Source organism: Ananas comosus, linkage group 3 (genome assembly GCF_001540865.1).
Source record: "Ananas comosus cultivar F153 linkage group 3, ASM154086v1, whole genome shotgun sequence".
Classification (NCBI taxonomy): Eukaryota; Viridiplantae; Streptophyta; class Magnoliopsida; order Poales; family Bromeliaceae; genus Ananas; species Ananas comosus.
In genome coordinates, this window is record NC_033623.1 from 1,464,746 (window position 1) to 1,485,093 (window position 20,348).

General features: G+C 35.6%; 1 long non-coding RNA gene across 3 annotated transcripts in view; it reads left to right on the top strand.

Annotated features, from left to right (window-relative positions):
• The window catches only part of LOC109707228, a 23,964-nt gene continuing 16,605 nt past the window's right edge, over window positions 12,990-20,348 (top strand). The window contains exons 1-3 of one of the 3 annotated variants that reach the window (XR_002215445.1): window positions 12,990-13,682; window positions 14,458-14,622; window positions 16,196-16,458. This is a non-coding gene — a long non-coding RNA (uncharacterized LOC109707228). Of the gene's footprint in view, window positions 13,683-14,457; window positions 14,623-16,195; window positions 16,459-20,348 lie in introns of those variants that run through there. The other 2 variants (XR_002215446.1, XR_002215444.1) reach the window with 2 other exon arrangements.

Sequence of the window (20,348 nt, forward strand, 5' to 3'; positions counted from 1 at the left end):
TTTATTTATTTATTAGGGACATGCAGTTTCAAAGGTGATGGTCTAAAAACTTTAAAACTTTTATAAAAGCTGCATCAAAATTTTAAAATATCACATGTAGGAGTACCGTTCTAAATATATGAAATGATCATAAACATTCCTGCCATCAATTTTCTTTAAGTTTATTTCGATTAATATAAGCGTACTAAAATACTCATTAAGTTAATAAAATATTGTAGGGTAAAATATTTATACATGTGGGTTTTTTTTTTTTTTATATATAACAGATTTTAATTTTACAACTTATAATATATATGATTTTGAAAATGTCATATTAAATGCGTGATGTACCATTTTTATTTGATTATTTTTTTTTTCTAAAAACAAATTGTTAAAATTATGAAAATTGATTTCATGGTGACATATATATACTCTTATATGATTATAGTAGCCCTACTCTCTCTCTCTATAGTAGGGTTACTGCACTCTTACGAGTACGGAGCTTTTTGTACTCATAAGTTGTTTTCAATAATAGAGCTTTTAAATTAACGATTCATATCATTTAGTATGATCTAGAATATTTGAAATTTTTAGAAAATAAATTTTGTAAATTTTTCAAATTTCAAAATTTTTAGTATGGTTCACCCAAATAAAACATTTATTATCATAGCAAGTAATGAGATTTCTCTTTTTTTTTAAGGCTAAATTATAGAAAACTATTTTATAAATATATTTTTTTAACTTTCAAAAAATTACATTTTATCTATCAACATTTCAAGTTGTTGCATTTGGCCCCTCCTCCGTTAGGATTCTATCATCATTCCGTCTATTTCTTATAATTTATACCGAAAATATATCTTACAAAATAACAAAAATATACTAAAAAGTTATTTTTTTATTTGTAAAAGAAGTAAGGACTTTGGTTATTTGTCATCTTCATTAGTACAGTAAATTTTTAAAAATATTTCTAAAATTTTAAAAAGATAAAATATAAATTTTAAAATTTTTAAAAAATAAAAAATAAATATTTATACAAAAATTTTCTGTAATTTAGGCCTTTTTTTTAAAGTAAAAGGGGATTTCTCTGGATACATATGCAAAACGAGAGGAAAGGACGAAAAAAAGCGAAAAAAAGAAAAGAAAAAAGAAGGTTTATGTGTACGTGTCAGTTCAACTTAGGGCCCGCTTTGTTTTGATGTAAGTGGAGTGATGGAACTCAAGTTCCATCACTTCTATTATTTATTTTGGTGTACGTGAAAAATATAATGTAACTCAAGTTACGTTAGAGTTCCACTTCACCTGCTCTCGACTTCCTCCTCTAAAGTGCCGAACTCGACTTCCACCACACTCAACCTCCTCTAAAAAATTAATTAAACAGTAAAATCTAAACTCTATTTCCTTTATAATGGATTAGAATTACCTTATTTATAATAAATTAGGATTACCTTTAAATAATAATAAAAAATTGAATTATATAATATGTTAAATTTTATAGTGGTAAATTTACTACTCTATTTAATTAAGAGATAATATGATCCACTTACTTACATCAAAACAAACAACGGAACTCAAAAAACTAATTTATCAGCACCAAGTTACATCAAAACAAACAGAAGAAGTAATTGAATTTAACTTTCAGACTGTATGAGTTACATCAAAATAAACAACAAAAAAATAATCACACTTCAGAAAAACTCAAACATCACTACACTCGACTTATATTGGATCTACAGATTCGTCAATCCAAACGCTCCCTTAGTTTATTGCCTCATTTTTTGGACGTATTTCCATGCACGCACGTGATCACTCCGTACTTAGATGCAACGCCACTGAAATTTGAACAATATATGTTAATGCTAGTGGAATCTACAACCCAAGATGGGTTGTACCAGTAGCACTACTCTAATGCTATTTCCCTACAGCATGTTTTATATATATATATATATATAGCACCTGAATCAGCTCTAAGCAACTTTTTGTTATTCTCATATGTATTATTTAACTAGTAAAAGTACCCACGCTTATCAAGGATCGATTCCGTAAATAAAAATAATAAATAAAATTAAAAAATAAAAAAATAAAAAAAGAGTAAAAAAGATATAATTAAAGAAAACTTAAGAAGAAGCAACAGTTATTATAATAAAAATATTAAAGCGTCATGTGCCCTGTAGCTTGAGCAAGAAAATGTAACACATTAACATTTGAGAACTAAAGCGTTACGTGTCTTATAGTTTGAAATAAAAAACGTAGTTTATTCTTTTTATATATTAATTTTATTTCAGACGAAGACAGAACTCTGCACGATATGTTATACCATCTAATAAATTTTAGAATATCTAATTGTTAAAATTAAAAATCGATTAATTATATTTTGGATATTACAAGAATGTGAAATTGATCGCTCATCAGATTATAACTATGGTATTGAAATTTGATATGAAAATCAAAGTAAAAACGTACAGAACTTTTTAGAACTATATATAAACTATTTTGAATTAGATAGGTATCCAACCTTTCAAAATTTTATTTCTACTATCCAATTTTTCTAAATGTTAAATTTAAGTCAAAATTTAAATCTATCGTTTAGCTTACAAATTTAGTTAATATACTTCGTGTGATTTTCGCAACTAAATTTATTAAATTAAATATTAACTTAAACTTTATCGATCTCTTTTTCATTATTTATTGTACAATTTATATTTAAGTGATCAATATTATAAAATTAAAATTATGTTTAATATATATAATCTATATTATTTAAAAATTATGTGTAAAAAATTATATATTTTAAATTTTTACAATAAAAAAGAGGAGATTTAGATTGAATTTAGAAAAAAAATTTAATTCCTTTAGTCCTAATTAGTATACTGCGGAGAGACAAAAAAAAAACAAAAAAACAAAAAAAGCTGGCCCAACACGTACCCCCTCCCCGTGAGCTCTCCGTACTTAGTAGTCACGTGGACCTTAAAATAATTGAGAATTCATATAATTGAATAGATACTGTGTATAGAGAGAGGATGAGATAATTTGTTATCTGTTTTGTTCATATTTTTTTAGGAATAATTGCTTATATACTTTTCATATGTTTAAAATATCCGATTTATTCGTACATTTTTTTTTTCTAAAATACCTCTCATATGTTCCATCATTATAGCAAAATACCCCTGTAGTTATCTCCTGTTAAGTTAGCTTGGGTTAAACGTGAATTAGATATCTACTACAGTTAAAAAAAATTAAAATACCAATTTTGCCCTTAACTTAATGGCAAATTAGAAATGTTGGTGATAGTAGAGGAGTATATTGGAAAAGACCAAAAGTCAAAATACTTTTTGTGCTCTTGACTTTCAGGGCAAATAAGAAAGTCAGTGATTATGGAGAGGTATATTTGAAAGGGCAAAATAGTAATTTTACAGAGATAATAGGGTTAATTAATAGATTTTAACTCTAGAGGTATATTGAAAATAGGTTGTAATATAAAAAAGATATTTTTAGTATTAGCCTTCTAAGAAGGATAAATCGAAAAATGAAAAATTTTTCAGAAATATATAAAAAATTATTCCTACTTTTGAATGAACTAGAAATATGAAGTAATAAGGTTTTTGAATTTGGTATCTTGTCTTGTCTTGAGCATTAATGGTTGGTTCCTACTACACAGTAGGTGCGTGTAGTTGGTTCCTGCTACACAGTTGGTGCAATTGAACTGTATAATTCACCTGATTCATGAGTGGGATATTAAAATTATATATATCTCCGCTATTTTTTAGTTAGATTGATTTGGTCATCAGCAATATATTATGTACATTTGTAACGTTCACATGGGAGCAGTAGCTATAAGAAATTTCAATATAAGGACGTTTTTTAGACGACGTTTGGATCGAGGAAGCGTCCCTAAGCTAGCGTTCTTACAATATAACAAACAGGGGTGGAGCTATTGAGGGGCTGAGGGGGGCCATGGCCCCCCCCCCAACATTTTTATAATTTACATACTAGTCCTTTATATATAAGTAATTTTAAAATAAAAATTTATTTAATTTTAAATGTATGATGAGTAATCTGTTTTTTTTTTTTTTAAAAATTGATGCTAATATAATACTCTCTCAACTTTGAGTTTATTTTTATTTTTTATTTAGTACCTTCATAATTTCTAATTATTTTAGATAATTTTTTATTTAATTAAATTAAAGGTTATATTAAAGTTAATAGCTCTGTTAACTAATAGTTATTTATCGTCACAATTATATTTAGTAAAAATTAAGAAATTAAATCATTCACTGAATTACTATTAGATTTAGTAAATTTCAAAATTATTTGAGTGAAATAATATAAATAAAATAATTAAAAGTTAAGTATAAATAAAAAAGAGGTAATGCCATTTTACACTAATTATTTAGTCAATATATTTTCTCATCAAAAATTTAACTAGGTAAACCATGTTTGTTTGCTAAAGTTTTGATTTGTATGTATTTTGGCCCCCCTCATAATCGAATGCTAGTTTCGTCCCTGATAACAAATATCGACGTTTCAAAAGGCGTAAACCAATTTACTAAATGATAAACTTTATTATTAAATTTTAACTTTTCAATTATTCAAAGTGTCAGGATTTTAAAAAAATTCTGACGTTTTAAAGCATCGGAATATATTTTACCGATGCTTGGCACAAAATCGAGCCGGTATACACGTGGCAACTATTCATTTACTGATGCTTTAATCGACGTTTTCAAATGCGGTGCTCAACTGTATAATGAGGCTTTTAAGCACCGTTAAATAATAATAAAAAAAAGCGTCTTTAACTATCGACTCCTAATTAATTCACTTTTCTAACTAAGTTTATTTCTAACTAAGTTCGAATCCTAATTAATTCACATTTCTAACTAAATTTATTTCTAAATAAAATAAAACGAGGCGGATAGCGTGCTACCTATCTCTAAAAAAAAAAAAAAAAAAAAAGAAAAGTGGGTATAATATAGATTCCAAAAGTGATTGCCGCATCTTATTGTAAACTTAGAATTTTTTTTTTTTGGGATCAAAATAAACAAGTAACTAGGTGGCCTAAAACTTAAAAAATACTTACTTCTCAAGATGAGTTATTAAATTAAACCACGCGGTACTAAGAAATTGCACAATTACAACCACGAAGAATCATGGACATTGTGGAGATTACATTAGGCACAAAATTAAGAACGTTTCAAAGAAAAAAGAAAAGCTTTAAACAAATGATAATTTGAAACGTTAGGTCTTAATTTATATCGTATCATTATCATCTTTGTTTAGTTTTTATACATAAACGAGTAAGGGTAGTAGATAATTGCTACTGTACTATATATATATTTATACATATTTATCATATTACTTTGGGGAGAGAAAAACTTATTTGCTGTTTCTTTCTCCGATTATTTACCTTTTTTACAAAGGAAATTAACTAGAATGCACAAAAATAAATGGCAATAATGAGGTTTGATCACTAGCATGTTAATCAACTGCATTCAAAAATATTTTTTTAAAAATAAAAATAAATAGTAATGATACCAAATGTGGCCTCAATCTCTATCATCATTACATTACACCGAGCGAAAGCTATCGTATTTGCAAAACACTACAACAAAAACAGTTTATAGCAACACTTTTAAATATAGGTATAGGTCAAAAAAGTGTTGCTAGCTAAAATTATCGACACTTTTAAAAAGTGTTGCTATATGTGGGGTCGCTAGGTATATAGTGACAGTTAAAGAGTGTCGCTATAACCTAAAAGAGTGCTGCTAATTTACCAACACTTATTTAAGCATTTAGTAACCGCCAAAACTCTATCTCGTTGGCTGCGTTGGTGGAGAAGGACGACAGTAAAGACTCTTCGTCTAGAATTTCAGTGAATTGAGTGAAGAGAGAAGAAAAGATGGTAATTGATTTTTTTTTTTTTCTTTTCTGTTTGTAATCGGGTCAAATGGACTGGGTGTGGTGGGTTGAGTAGAGTAATCTTTTATTTTGGGTTGGATTGGGCTTTATATTTAGGCATTAGTAGATATGTTTTTAAATTTTAGTATAAATGGAACACTTACTCAAAAGTATCCCAAACATGTGTCCCTATAACATAATTCTATTATAGTGAAATATTATTTAGGCATGTATAAAATTATTCTATAAATTTGAGTTGCTAATTCGTACTCGTCTGCAGGCCGGTGGGCAAATATCCGGATTATCCGCAATGTACTCTTTTTTATTTTTATATTTTTAATATAAAATTTGAATATATAAATTTTAAAAATTCATATCATAATCTACTATTTATAACATCATAATATACAGTAGATAATACAGTATTTAAAATAATATAAAATTAAAAAATTAAAAAAATTAATATCCAAGTCAGTACATTTTGAATAAGTCGTAGAGTACCTCCGATATTGATAGAAATTATTGGATCTAATCATCATATATTAATTAATAATTAATATTGCTACTTCCGTACAATACGCATTTTTATATTATATTTTGACTTTTTTGTAGAGATTGTGACGTGCCACGTGCAACATCCTTTCTATAAATTCGTAACGACAATCGAGCCCATGACTAACTCTTAATTTAATTACTTGTTTTATTATCATAGTTATTTCCATTTTGAGTTATTTTTAATTTCTTTGTGAAGATGCACATGTAGCAGGCTTCCATTTAGGACCTGAATATAATAATTTTATTATGGCCAATTTGTATAAAATATTCACTAATTTTGTAATTTTGCAAAGGTGGGTCGCTACTTTAAATTTTATAGATTTAGTTTGAATTTTTAACAAATTAATTAAAATATTCTTATTTATTTCTCTTTCTTCATTTTTTTTTCTTCCAATGGTAATGAGGGCCCTGCCACCTCCTCTTCTTCCATCTCCACCTTTGTCGGTGCCGGCGGTTCTCGGGGATGGTATCGAGGGCGGCGTCGCCTCCTCTTCCTTCGCCTTCTCGTCTGCTGGCGCCGAAGGACTACGAGAACTTGGAGCGGGCCCAAGTGAGGGCGGAACAGACGGAGGTGATGAGGTCATTGCCAAAGATGTGCTCGTCGCCCGTGACGGTGAGGAAAAAAGACGAGCCTATCTCCAAGAAGCGAACAAAGATGTAGATGGTAGAAAAAAAAGAATAGAAAGTAAAAATAAAAAAAAAATTTCTTTTTGAAAAACCATTATATATTGTTGATGCTACCGAAAAATATTAAAATTAGAAATAGAAGAAGAAGATGAAGGTTGCACCGTTAAAATAAAATTGCACCATTTTACAAGAAAATTATATTGTTTAATATGAACGTTGCACTCTTTGAGATGAAAATTACACTCTTTAAAATAAAAATTGCACTATGTCGACAAAAATTGTACTGTTTTAGAGAAAAATATACTATTCTTCGACCCTCGTAGTCTCATCATCTCTTTCTTCCTCTTCCCTTGAACCCCTCCTTTCATTCCCTTTCTGACCCCCATCAATCATCAACGCGAGCCTCTCTATCCCGCCTGCGCTGCATCGCAGTGCCGAAATATGAAAACAACCTCATTGCCTCTATCCGCGTTGCCTTCACACGAGTTCGCTCTGAGTTCTCCTTCTCCTTCTCTGGTGAGTTCTCCTTCTCCTTAGTTTATTGCCTCATTTTTTGGACGTATTTCCAGGCACGCACGTGATCACTCCATACTTAGATGCAACGCCATTGAAATTTGAAAAATATATGTTAATGCTATTTGCCTAGAGCGTGTTTTATATATATATATATATATATATATATATATATATATATATATATATANATACTTTACATATAGTTAGAGTCAGAAATTGCAACTAATTAAAGTTTGAGTATTAAAAATTATAAAAATAATAAAATTATATTTATAATAATAGTAAGAGTTGAGGATTAAAATATCATATACTTTACATATAGTTAGAGTCAGAAATTGCAACTAATTAAAGTTTGAGTATTAAAAATTATAAAAATAATAAAATTATATTTATAATAATAGTAAGAGTTCAGGATTAAAATATCATATACTTTACATATAGTTAGAGTCAGAAATTGCAACTAATTAAAGTTTGAGTATTAAAAATTATAAAAATAATAAAATTATATTTATAATAATAGTAAGAGTTGAGGATTAAAATATCATATACTTTACATATAGTTAGAGTCAGAAATTACAACTAATTAAAGTTTGAGTATTAAAGCGTCATGTGCCCTGTAGCTTGAGCAAGAAAATGTAACACATTAACATTTGAGAACTAAAGCGTTACGTGTCTTATAATTTGAAATAAAAAACGTAGTTTATTCTTTTTATATATTAATTTTATTTTAGACGAAGACAAAACTCTGCACGATATGTTATACCATCTAATAAATTTTAGAATATCTAATTGTTAAAATTAAAAATCGATTAATCATATTTTGGATATTACAAAAGATTTTGAATGTGAAATTGATTGCTCATCAGATTATAAATATGGTATTGAAATTTGATATGAAAATCAAAGTAAAAACGTACAGAACTTTTTAGAACTATATATAAACTATTTTGAATTAGATAGGTATCCAACCTTTCAAAATTTTATTTCTACTATCCAATTTTTCTAAATGTTAAATTTAAGTCAAAATTTAAATCTATCGTTTAGCTTACAAATTTAGTTAATATACTTCGTGTGATTTTCGCAACTAAATTTATTAAATTAAATATTAACTTAAACTTTATCGATCTCTTTTTCATTATTTATTGTACAATTTATATTTAAGTGATCAATATTATAAAATTAAAATTATGTTTTAGTACATGCAATGTAAACTATTTAAAAATACACATAAATAATTATATATTTTAAATTTTTACAATAAAAAAGAGGAGATTTAGATTGAATTTAGAAAAAAAATTTAATTCCTGTAGTCCTAATTAGTAGACTGTGGAGAGACAAAAAAAAACAAAGGTGGCCCAACACCTACCCCCTCCCCCTCGAGCTCTCCGTACTAGTCACGTGGGCCTTAAAATAATTGAGAATTCATATAATTGAACAGATACTGTGTATAGAGAGAGGATGAGATAATCATATAATTGAACAGATACTGTGTATAGAGAGAGGATGAGATAATTTGTTATCTGTTTTGTTCATATTTTTTTAGAAATAATTGCCTATATACTTTTCATACGTTTAAAATTATCCGATTTATTCGTACATTTTTTTTTTCTAAAATACCTCTCATATGTTCCATCTTTGTTGCAAAACATTCTTGTAGTTATCTCCTGTTAAGTTAGCTTGGGTTAAACGTGAATTAGATATCTACTACAGTTAAAAAAAATTAAAATGCCTATTTTGCCCTAACGTAATGGTAAATTAAAAATGTTGGTGACAGTAGAGGAGTATATTGGAAAAGATCAAAAGTCAAAATATTTTTTGTGCTCTTGACTTTAAGGGCAAATAAGAAAGTCAATAATGGTGGAGGGGTATATTTGAAAGGGCAAAATGGTAATTTTACAGAGATAACAGGGTTAATTAACAGATTTTAACTCTAGAGGTATATTGAAAATAGGTTGTAATGTAAAAAGGCAAATAAGAAAGTCAGTGATGATGGAGGGGTATATTTGAAAGGGCAAAATAGTAATTTTACAGAGATAACAGAGTTAATTAACAGATTTTAACTCTAGAGGTATATTGAAAATAGGTTGTAATGTAAAAAAGATATTTTTAGTATTAGCCTTCTAAGAGGGATAAATTGAAAAATTAAAAATTTTTCAGGAATATATAAGAAATTATTCTTATTTTTTAATGAACTTATAACTAGAAATATGAAGTAATAAGGTTTTTGAATTTGGTATCTTGTCTTGTCTTTAGCATTAATGGTTGGTTCCTACTACACAGTAGGTGCGTGTGGTTGGTTCCTGCTACACAGCAGGTGCAATTGAACTGTATACTTCACCTGATTCATGAGTGGGATATTAAAATTATATATATCTCCGCTATTTTTTAGTTAGATTGATTTGGTCATCAGTACATTTGTAACGTTCACATGGGAGCAGTCGCTATAAGAAATTTCAATATAAGGACGCTTTTGAGATGACGTTTGGATCGAGGAAGCGTCCCCTAGCTAACGTTTTTACAATATAACAAATATCGACGTTTCAAAAGGCGTAAACTAATTTACTAAATGATAAATTTTATTATTAAATTTTAACTTTTCAATTATTCAAAGTGTCAGGATTTTAAAAAAAATTCTGACGTTTTAAAGCGTCGAAATATATTTTACCGACGCTTGGTACAAGATCGAGCCGGTATATACGTGGCAACTATTCATTTACTGATGCTTTAATCGACGCTTTCAAATGCGGTGCTCAACTGTATAATGAGGCTTTTAAGCACCATTAAATAATAATTAAAAAAAACGTCTTTAAATGTTAATTTTTTTATTGTGTGTATTTTCATTTGATGGACCGAATAGATAGAAAAAAAAAAAATTTAGTGTGCAGCTCTCCAATGACTCTTTTTTTCTAAGGTACTGTTTAGTTCGGATATAAGTAAGAACTAGCTATTACAAGGATAGGTACAAATATGAGGATAAGAAAAATAGTGTTTGGGTGAAAATTGGGTTGTTCCCGGAGATAAGAACAATTTTAGATAGTTTTATATAAAAAATGAAAGTGTTGGTGGGGATAACCGAGAACTACTATTCTCGAATAAAAAATTAGCGTTTGGGTATAAAAAAGGATAAGGGCCTATTTCTATCCCTATGCCCTAACCAAACGCTGTCTAAAGCTTTAGTATTAAAAAGATTTAACAAATTATTGAATAAAGACAAAACTAATATATAATAGTAGATCGGAAGCTTTCCAAAGAATCTTCACTGAAATTTTATGAGGATGAATGGGGCCGAATAACAACAAACCGGAAAATTAAATACATCGTACGTTCCACCTGTTTACAACCACTACAGTAGCTCAGTGGTAACGAATCTTCAAATTTTAAAAGTACATGGATATATATATTCCATTAATTTCGACATATATATATATTAATTTCGACATATATATATACATAAACCATCTTTGAAATGCGCTCTCTGGTTGATTAATTAATTAATTATCATGTGCAATGGAACAACCTGGATATATAAAGTATTTGGTGCAATGCTTAATGTATCATAATAATATTTGGTGCAATGCTTAATGTATCATAATAATGTGTTTTACTATACAAAGTGCCACCTAAGATTCGTGATTAATTATTATTTATCTCATGCATGTTTTGTTTTGGCCTATGATATTTGATGCATATATATATATATATATTGATAAAAATGTGTAAAACTTACCTCAACTATATATATATATATCACCTATTTGGATTTAACTATCTAATTCTTAAAGTTTTTAATTTTGCTATTTGATCGCCATTTAATTTAGTTGATTTGAGACAGTTAGTGACTTTTTAACTATAAAATTTGAATACGACATTTATCTTCATGGGTTTAACTAGTATATTTTATGTAACTTATGTAACTATATATCTTGAGAAGTGATTGATAATTATATAGCAAGTCTAGAAGTGGTCTCAACTAAACCAAAAGTTTACAATTAACTTCTTTTGCTTCTTTACTTTTTCTTAAAACAAAAATAATAAATCTTATTGTTCGACTTAGTTGCATTACAAGCTACTCATTTTGTTTATTCTCAGCATTTTTTTTTTTTCGATAAGGAATCGTGATGATTTTCTACGGCATCGCAGGTCGATTCGTCAACTCCCACCCTGTGCTAAGTTGTTCATGAATAGTGGTGACAATTTCTCGATCCTTTCTTTCAGAATTTAACGACGAGGAACTAAATTATTGTTCTCGTGAACTGCAACAAATTATAAGTAGGTAACTGATCGTTCCCAAAGCAAGTAGCAAAGGATTTGGTGGTTGGTACCCGAAACCTAAGTTCGAATCCTAATTGATTCACATTTCTAACTAAGTTTATTTCTAAATAAAATAAAATGAAGCGTATAGCATGCTACCTATCTCTCTAAAAAAAAAAAAAAAGTGGGTATAATATATTTCTCTGTATAGATTCCAAAAGTGATTGCCGCATCTTATTGTAAACTTAGAAAATTTTTTTTTTTTGGGATCAAAATAAACAAGTAACTAGGTGGCCTAAAACTTAAAAATTACTTACTTCTCAAGATGAGTTATTAAATTAAACCACGCGGTACTAAGAAATTGCACAATTACAACCACGAAGAATCATGGACATTGTGGAGATTACATTAGGCACAAAATTAAGAACGTTTCAAAGAAAAAAGAAAAGCTTTAAGCAAATGATAATTTGAAACGTACGTTAGGTCTTAATTTATATGGTATCATTATCATCTTTGTTTAGCTTTTATACATAAATTTTATACGAGTAAGGGTAGTAGATAATTGCTACTGTACTATATATATATATATATATATATACACATATTTATCATATTACTTTGGGGAGAGAAAAACTTATTTGCTGTTTCTTTTTCCGATTATTTACCTTTTTTACAAAGGAAAATTAACTAGAATGCACAAAAATAGATGGCAATAATGAGGTTTGATCACTAGCATGTTAATCAACTGCATTCAAAAATATTTTTTTAAAAATAAAAATAAATAGTAATGATACCAAATGTGGCATCAATCTCTATCATCATTACATTGCACCGAGCGAAAACTGTCGTAGTTACAAAATATTATTTAGGCATGCATAAAATTATTCAGTAAATTTGAGTTGCTAATTCATACTCGTCTGCAGGCTGGCGGGTAAATATGTGGATTATCCGCAATGTACTCTTTTTTATTTTTATGTTTTTAATATAAAATTTGAATGTATAATTTTTAAAAATTCATATCATAATCTACTATTTATAACATCATAATATGCAGTAGATAATACAATATTTAAAATAATATAAAAATCGAAAATTAAAAAAATTAAGATCCAAGTCAGTACATTTTGAATTAGTCGTGAGTACCTGCGATATTGATAGAAATTATTGGATCTAATCATCATATATTAATTAATAATTAATATTGCTACTCCCGTACAATACGCATTTATATTATATTTTGACTTTTTTGTAAAGATTGCTACATGCCACGTGCAACATCCTTTCCTTTCTATAAATTCGCAACGACAATCGAGGCCATGACCTACTCTTAGTTTAATTACTTATTTTATTATCCTAGTTGTTTCCATTTTGAGTTATTTTTAATTTCTTTGTGAAGATGCACATGTAGCAGGCTTCAATTTAGGGCCTGAATATAATAATTTTATTATGGTCAATTTGTATAAAGTATTCACTAATTTTGTAATTTTGCAAAGGTGGGTGGCTACTTTAAATTTTATAGATTCGGTATGAATTTTTAACAAATTAATCAAAATATTCTTATTTCTTTCTCTTTCTTTATTTTTTTTTTCTTCCAATGGTAACGAGGGCCCTGCCACCTCCTCTTCTTCCATCTCCACCTCTGTCGGTTCCGGCGGTTCTCAGTGATGGTATCGAGGGCGGCGTCGCCTCCTCTTCCTTCGCCTTCTAGTCTGCTGGCGCCGAAGGAGTAGGAGAACTTTAAGCGGGCCCAAGTGAGGGCGGAGCAGACGGAGGCGATGAGGTCATTGCCAAAGATGTGTTCGTCGCCCGTGACAGTGAGGAAAAAAGACGAGCCCATCTCCAAAGAGCGAACAAAGATGTAGATGGTAGAAAAAAAAAATAGAAAGTAAAAATTAAAAAAAAAATTCTTTTTGAAAAACCATTATATATTGTTGATGCTACCGAAAAATATAAAAATCAGAGAAAATAGAAGAAGAAGATGAAGGTTGCACCGTTAAAATAAAATTGCACCATTTTACAAGAAAATTATATTTTTTAATATGAACGTTGCACTCTTTGAGATGAAAATTACACTCTTTAAAATAAAAGTTGCACTATGTCGACAAAAATTGTACTGTTTTAAAAAAAATTACACTATTCTTCGACCCTTATAGTCCCATCATCTCTTTCTTCCTCTTCCCTTGAACCCCTCCTTTCATTCCCTTTCTGACCCCCATCAATCATCAACGCAAGCCTCTCTACCCCGCCTGCGCGCCGCATCGCAGTGCCAAAATATGAAAACAACCTCATTGCCTCTATCCGCGTTGCCTTCACACAAGTTCGCTCTGAGTTCTTCTTCTCCTTCTCTGGTGGAGACGGAGGCGGAGGCAGAGGAAGTGTGAGATACTGAACCTTAGCAAATTAGCAAGGTTACAGTATAAGTTATGCTTGATTGAGCTTGAGACGTTTTGCGCAAAATAGATGTAAAAAAACAGACTTTAAAACTCAAGTTTCAAAGTAGAGGACTAAAGTTGAATATCGTAGTAGGTGAGGGGCTTTTGGATAATTGTCACCTTTCAACCTTATCCCACCGCCTTAATTAGGATAAGGTGGCAGGTGCTACTAATTAAGGTTGCTATCCTCTCTCTCTCTTTATGTTAGCTCGTGGGCACGGTGGAGAGCTCGAGCTCGGGAGGTTTTCGTCGTCGACGTTGCGCCGCAGTGCCGTTCGAGCGTGCGTTCGTCGTCGTAGCATTGTGATGAGGCCGGGAGAAGGTGTGATTCCGCCGTTCTCGACGTCGCGCCGGATTGGATTTAGCTAGCGAGGTGGGTTACATCGGCTTTACTCCTAAGTTCTTATTGGTCGACATGTATAGATTTTGATTTCGGTAATTAATGTTAGCTCAAATTCATGGATTAATTGTAGATTGTGAAATCTGAATTTTGGAGCATGTTTTATAAATTAAGTAGATTATACATGTTGGACTTGAAAATTGAATTAGGAGAAAACCTGCGATTTGGACCTGTCACCGGTATAAACTGCTTGATTTAGCTCTAGGAGCCGTTAGAAAATTGTACTGTCGCAGTTTCTTCGAGACGAGTACTCCAGGTAGTCTAGAATGTATTTACACTCGTGCTGGTTCGCCGAGTGGATTTTTACAGGGTCGTTCAGGTTGTTTCGGACTGTTGGGTGCCGTCAGAGTTGACGGTGGACCCGTATCGCCTTTTTGGCGTCAGATTGTGCCGAGGGCACGTTACCTGTTGGTTGTTAGACCAGTTTGAGTCGATTACTTGACTTTGGCTAGTTGGAGCCTGATTGAGCTCGACAGAGATACGCTGCATACTCGGTTGGGTAGCGCCCACGAGTGCCACTCCGGAGTCAGGCTTGTGCTTTTGCGTTGGTGTCGCTCATGCCAGTTGGACTTGCTCTCCACGGACCAGTTAGTGTGGATAGAGCCCGATAGTCGCAACGGGGCAGGGACGGGTGTATTCACAGTCCCGGGGACGGGTATGCTTACAGTCCCGATTGGATTGGGTCAGATTTGACATTTCCTACAGTTGGTTAGTGTAGAGCATGATAGTGTAGTGGATGATAGCGGTAGAGTATGCTTCCTGCTTTCCTTCTATCCTTGCTCCCTTCTGTAGACTTAGTGGGTGACCGATGTTGTTTTGGGCGGTACCCACTGAGGACTACTTGTTTTTACAGTAGTTCTCACGCCCAGTTGTTACCTATGTTTTTGCAGAGCCACAGGTTCCGGCTGCTGCACCGTCCGCGGATCAGGATCGAGGCAAGGGCGTCGCGAGTTAGAGCCCTACCCGACGTGCTGAGCTAGAGGTGCCCTACTGCAGGTAGATGTTTTGTTTCGAGTTTATGTACATAGTTGACTTAACTCGCCAGTGCGAGTAGCTCTGTATTTTGGATCTGAACTATGTATATGAAACTCTGTTTTATTTAGCTTCAGTTTTCTCTAGCAGCTCTCTACTACTGTTCGTAGTAGTGTTTGATTTACAGGTACAGCTATCGCTTCGTATACAGGGAAAATTTCTTTGTATACGGCGGATTTGTCGGCGTGCCCGGGGAACGAGATATCCGGGGCGTGACAGATTAAGTTGGTATCAGAGCTCAGCATTAGGTCGTTGGGACCTAGAAAACTTAAGTTTGGCAAACCTTAGGAGGGCAAGACGCGAGAGGCGTAATTTATTGCGAAAGTCAATGATTAATTGTTCTAACTCCTCCTAGAGCGGGGTGAGTGATTGAAGGAGTGCCTGTTTTGACCTGAGAAATTATGTTGGCTGCAGACAACATAATTTTGGAGGAAAATAGGGACCGCCTTCCAGACTTTCGTTGATTGGGTCGAGAGTGTTTATATTTCATCTGACCCCGATCTGTTCCTTTCAGCTATGTATCGTCGCCGAGGTCGACCGTCGTTACGGGAGCATGCCCAGTTATCGCAGGATCGTTCGGGACCTTCCGAGATGCCTGAGCATGCGGAGCCGAGTGCCCAGCGGGAGCAGAGTTTTCAACCGGAGACGAGTACATCCCCTGACTTGAGTGCACAGTTAGCCGCCCTGACAGAGGTGACGAGGCGGCAGGGGGAGTTGGAGAGGATGTGCGAGAGGCTAGCTTCGCCCCAGAGTTCAGCACCGAGGGCACCAGAGTCGTCTGTTCCACCTCCGACTACCCCAGTGACAGCACCAGCTGCAGCAGTCCCTCCGCCAGAAGCAGTTCCAGTAGCGCCAGTTGCGCCTGCTAGGGGGCCAGTACAGTTGACAGAGGCCGAGCAGGAGCGGTGGACGGAGAGGTTAGCTCGTTTCCGCCGATTTGATCCACCGATCTTCGATGGTAGAGGCACTGAGGCCTGGGTTGTTGAGGGTTGGGTCAGTGCTATGGAGAGGTTATTCGAGGATCTGTACGTTCCAGAGGGGGAGCATGTACCTTTGGGAGTACACTGTTTGTCAGGTGATGCACGTGACTGGTGGCGGAGAGTGAGGCGAGACCAAAGACTGAAGGCAGCGCAGCTGAGGTGGGATGAGTTCTGTAGAATGCTGTATGGGATGTATTTTTCCAACTGTATGAAACAGAAGGTTGAGGAGGATTTGAAGAGGATCCAGCAGGCGACAGTATCAGGAGTATGTTCCGAGAGTTTACGTAGACTCCTGAAGCTGTTTCCCGTTCGTGGCCAGAGACGAGGCACATATGAGGGTCTAACTTGTTCGAGCAGAGAGGTTTGAGACGCCGACCTGTTCAGGTTACGTTAGGCCGCGGCATTAGGGGAGGGGGGCAGGTCGAGACTTTGGACGCGCGTCTTGAGCAGCACTTATGGGAGGAGAGAGGAGAGGATGTCAATAGGCGAGAAGAGGGCTCAGGAGGCCGGACAGATCTCCAGGAACAGGAAACGCCCAGAGGCAGCTCCCAGAAGCGACGAAATGGACCAATCGAGTAAGCAAGTGCGTCCGCCGAGACCTCACAATGAATCGCGTTTCTCAGAGAGGTCGTCGGGTTCTCGGGGTAAAGTCAGCGATCCAGAGACCTCCCGTCAGAGAGGGACCAAGCCTGAGAGGCGTACCGCAAGGTGTGTGATCTGCGGAGGACCACACATGGGCACAGACAGTGTAGCTAAGGGGGGCCGGTGCTACGCGGATGTAGGATCAGCCAGGGAAGACACATGAGGGCAGCCTTGTCGCTCTGAGCAGGAACATAACTCCAGCAACCATCATCAAGACTTCAGCTCCACAGAACCTCAGCAGACTAGCAAGAGCAAGCACCGACCGAGTTAACCGCTTAGAGGAAATGGTCGTGCCATAGCGCGACACGAGGCGTCGACAGACAGGCTCCGATGCCCGGGTCTATCGCAGCCACAGGTGTGAGGACTCTACAGAGCAGGACTGGACCGGGACCGATAGGTGGCAGGTATCACTAATTGATTCTAGCATTAGAGTTCGTACTCTCTTGATAGCCGATGCATTCTCTTCGTTTATATAAGTTGCCGAGCATGGTTGCATTATTGGCATGGTCTATGCAGTTAAGCCGTTGTTCTGCAGGCACGAAGATGGTGCAGGATGCCCAGACATGGTTTATATGGTTGCGGAGTGTTGTTGGTCGTGTCCGGTGCAGTTAGATCGTGGATCATGCATCGCAGACCTGTTGGGGTAGTGGCAGCTGCAGGACTTCGATCGTCGTGCTCGTATGGATTGGTTGTGGCGCGGTAATCGAATGGCTACTAATCGATTGTGGAGCAGAGAACAGTGACGTTCGCGAGCCCAGGCCAGGAGAGTTTACTTTTAGAGGCTGCAGAGTACCTGTGTTGTCATTGGATATCTTCAGCGGCGCCCTCGCCACAGCTAGATGAATAAAAGGATGTGTTTGCCTATTCTGGCGACTGTTTTGAGCAGTTGTACCTACAGAGCGGCGCCGGACTCGAGGATATTCCTGTGGTCCGCGAGTTTTTCAATGTGTTTTTCTCTGAGGTTGACAGAGCGATGCCTGCTGGAAGAGGGAGAATATGAGTTTGTGGATTAATGTAGTCTCCTGAGAATCTGACACCAAAATCTCAAAGGTACCTTATCGGAATGGCATCGCAGACTGAGAAGAGCTAAAGCCCTATGTAGTTAAGGATTCTGACTGCGAATAAGGCCGGTATTTGAGAAAGTGTTTCGCCCTTGGGAGCGCCAGTGTTATTTGTAAAAAGAATATGGTTCGTGCGGCAACGCAAAGTCTAACTGAATCAAGGTTGCGGCGTAGATTACCAGGGCGAGCTGAATCAAAGTGACCATACGGGATATCAAGCGAGCACAGTATTCACCTCCGCCGGAGGGCATGGCTGATGAGGTTTGTTTGATGGACAGCGGTTGCAGGGATGCTTCAGTCTTCCCATCAGCCACCGTGAACGATGTGTCTTCAGTCTTGGTAACGTACCAGCTAGGGAGGGCCGACGGATGTTTCCCAGACAGCTTTTCGGACCGGTATGCGGCATGTATGAGTTACGGTGAGCCTTTTGGATTGACGAATGCCCCTGCCCGCATTCGATCGGATTTGATGACAGATGTCAACCCGCCTGTTTCTGCGGATAGCGTTGGTGTTATCTATTGATATTATCGTTGATTTACTGTCCGGACAATGCTGAGCTTTGAGGAGCACTTAAGGATTGTGCTAATCAGCTTCTGCGAGAAGAAGAAGTTGTATCAAGTTAAAGAAGTGCAGTTTGGTATGGGACGTCGCTTCCTTGCCCGTGATTTCACGAGGTGTAGCAGTGACCCGAACGAGATTGAGGCGATCGGGATTGGCCGAAGACTCCGACCGACGGTCGACTGAGGTACGTTTTCTTGGAGGGAGCTCCATGGGACTGGCAAGGATATTACCGTCGTCGGTTTGTGGAAGGCTTTGCGAACGCTTTCCACACCCATGGAATACCTCTTGACGCTTGACCGCGGAAAGTGGGATTTTCGTTTTGTTCTGGAGTGATGACGTCAGAGGAGCTTGACGAGTTTAAACTAGAGGTTGCCGAACTGCCGCGTCCTAGCTTGCCTCGGTGATGGGATGGATTCGATCTCTGATGCATCGCACAGTGGACTTGGTTCGTGGCTGATGCAGGCAGGTAGGGTGAATTGCTATCGCTGCACGTAGTAAGGATTATTAGAGAGAATTACCCTACCGCGGTCATATGATTTGAGCTTGCCGCGGTGGTTTTTAGCTTGTGAAAAGCTCTGGCGGCAATTAGCTCTGTACGGGCGACACTGGGAATGTAATCAGGCGAGCGCGCGATCACAAAGTCTCAAGGTATCTGTTCACCATCTCTATCACGAAAGGCAGCTGAATCTGAAGGCATGCGCCGGTGGTGACTCAAGTTACTGAATGGACTATGACAATTAGTATTCAGTATCATCCCGGCAAAGCCACACGGCCCAGGGGATACTGAGCGAATGTGGTGGCAGATGCGTTTGAGCCAGCCGAAGTAGTGCAAGCACTCGAGTTTGACGATTACTGAGCAGGACTCACCTACTCGAGGAGCTAGCAGCGCTGGGAACTCGAGATAGTACCGACCCTGGGCTAAAAGCGCGAGGCTGATGTCTCTAGTACTACTTGCCACATCTGTTGGATAGGATCCGAGTGAAACAGAGTGGAGATACCGCACTTGTTGAGGTTAAGAGCAGCTAACAGGGGGCGACTAGAGTGGATTTACTGGACAGTCGGGAGTCTACGGTACAGGGACGACTGTGTGTGCCTCGTGAAATTCCGGAGGTAAGCGGATCATTCTGTAAGCTCATTGTTCCCGCATATACGGTTCACTCTGGGGAACCGAAGATGTTAAGGATCTTAGGCACGTTCTGGTGGCCGCTGGAATAAGAGGGACATTCGCGCAGATATGTGGCTCAGTGTTTGACTTGCCAACAGGTGAAGGCGAGCATCGCAGGTGCCTGCTAAGCAAGTTTCAGAGCTGCCAGTTCCCGCCAGTGGAAGTGGGAGCATCATCATGATGCACGATGGACTTGTCGTGATTTGCTAGGCGGGCAAGGTGGCTACGACTGCGATTCTGGTGATAGTGGAACAGACT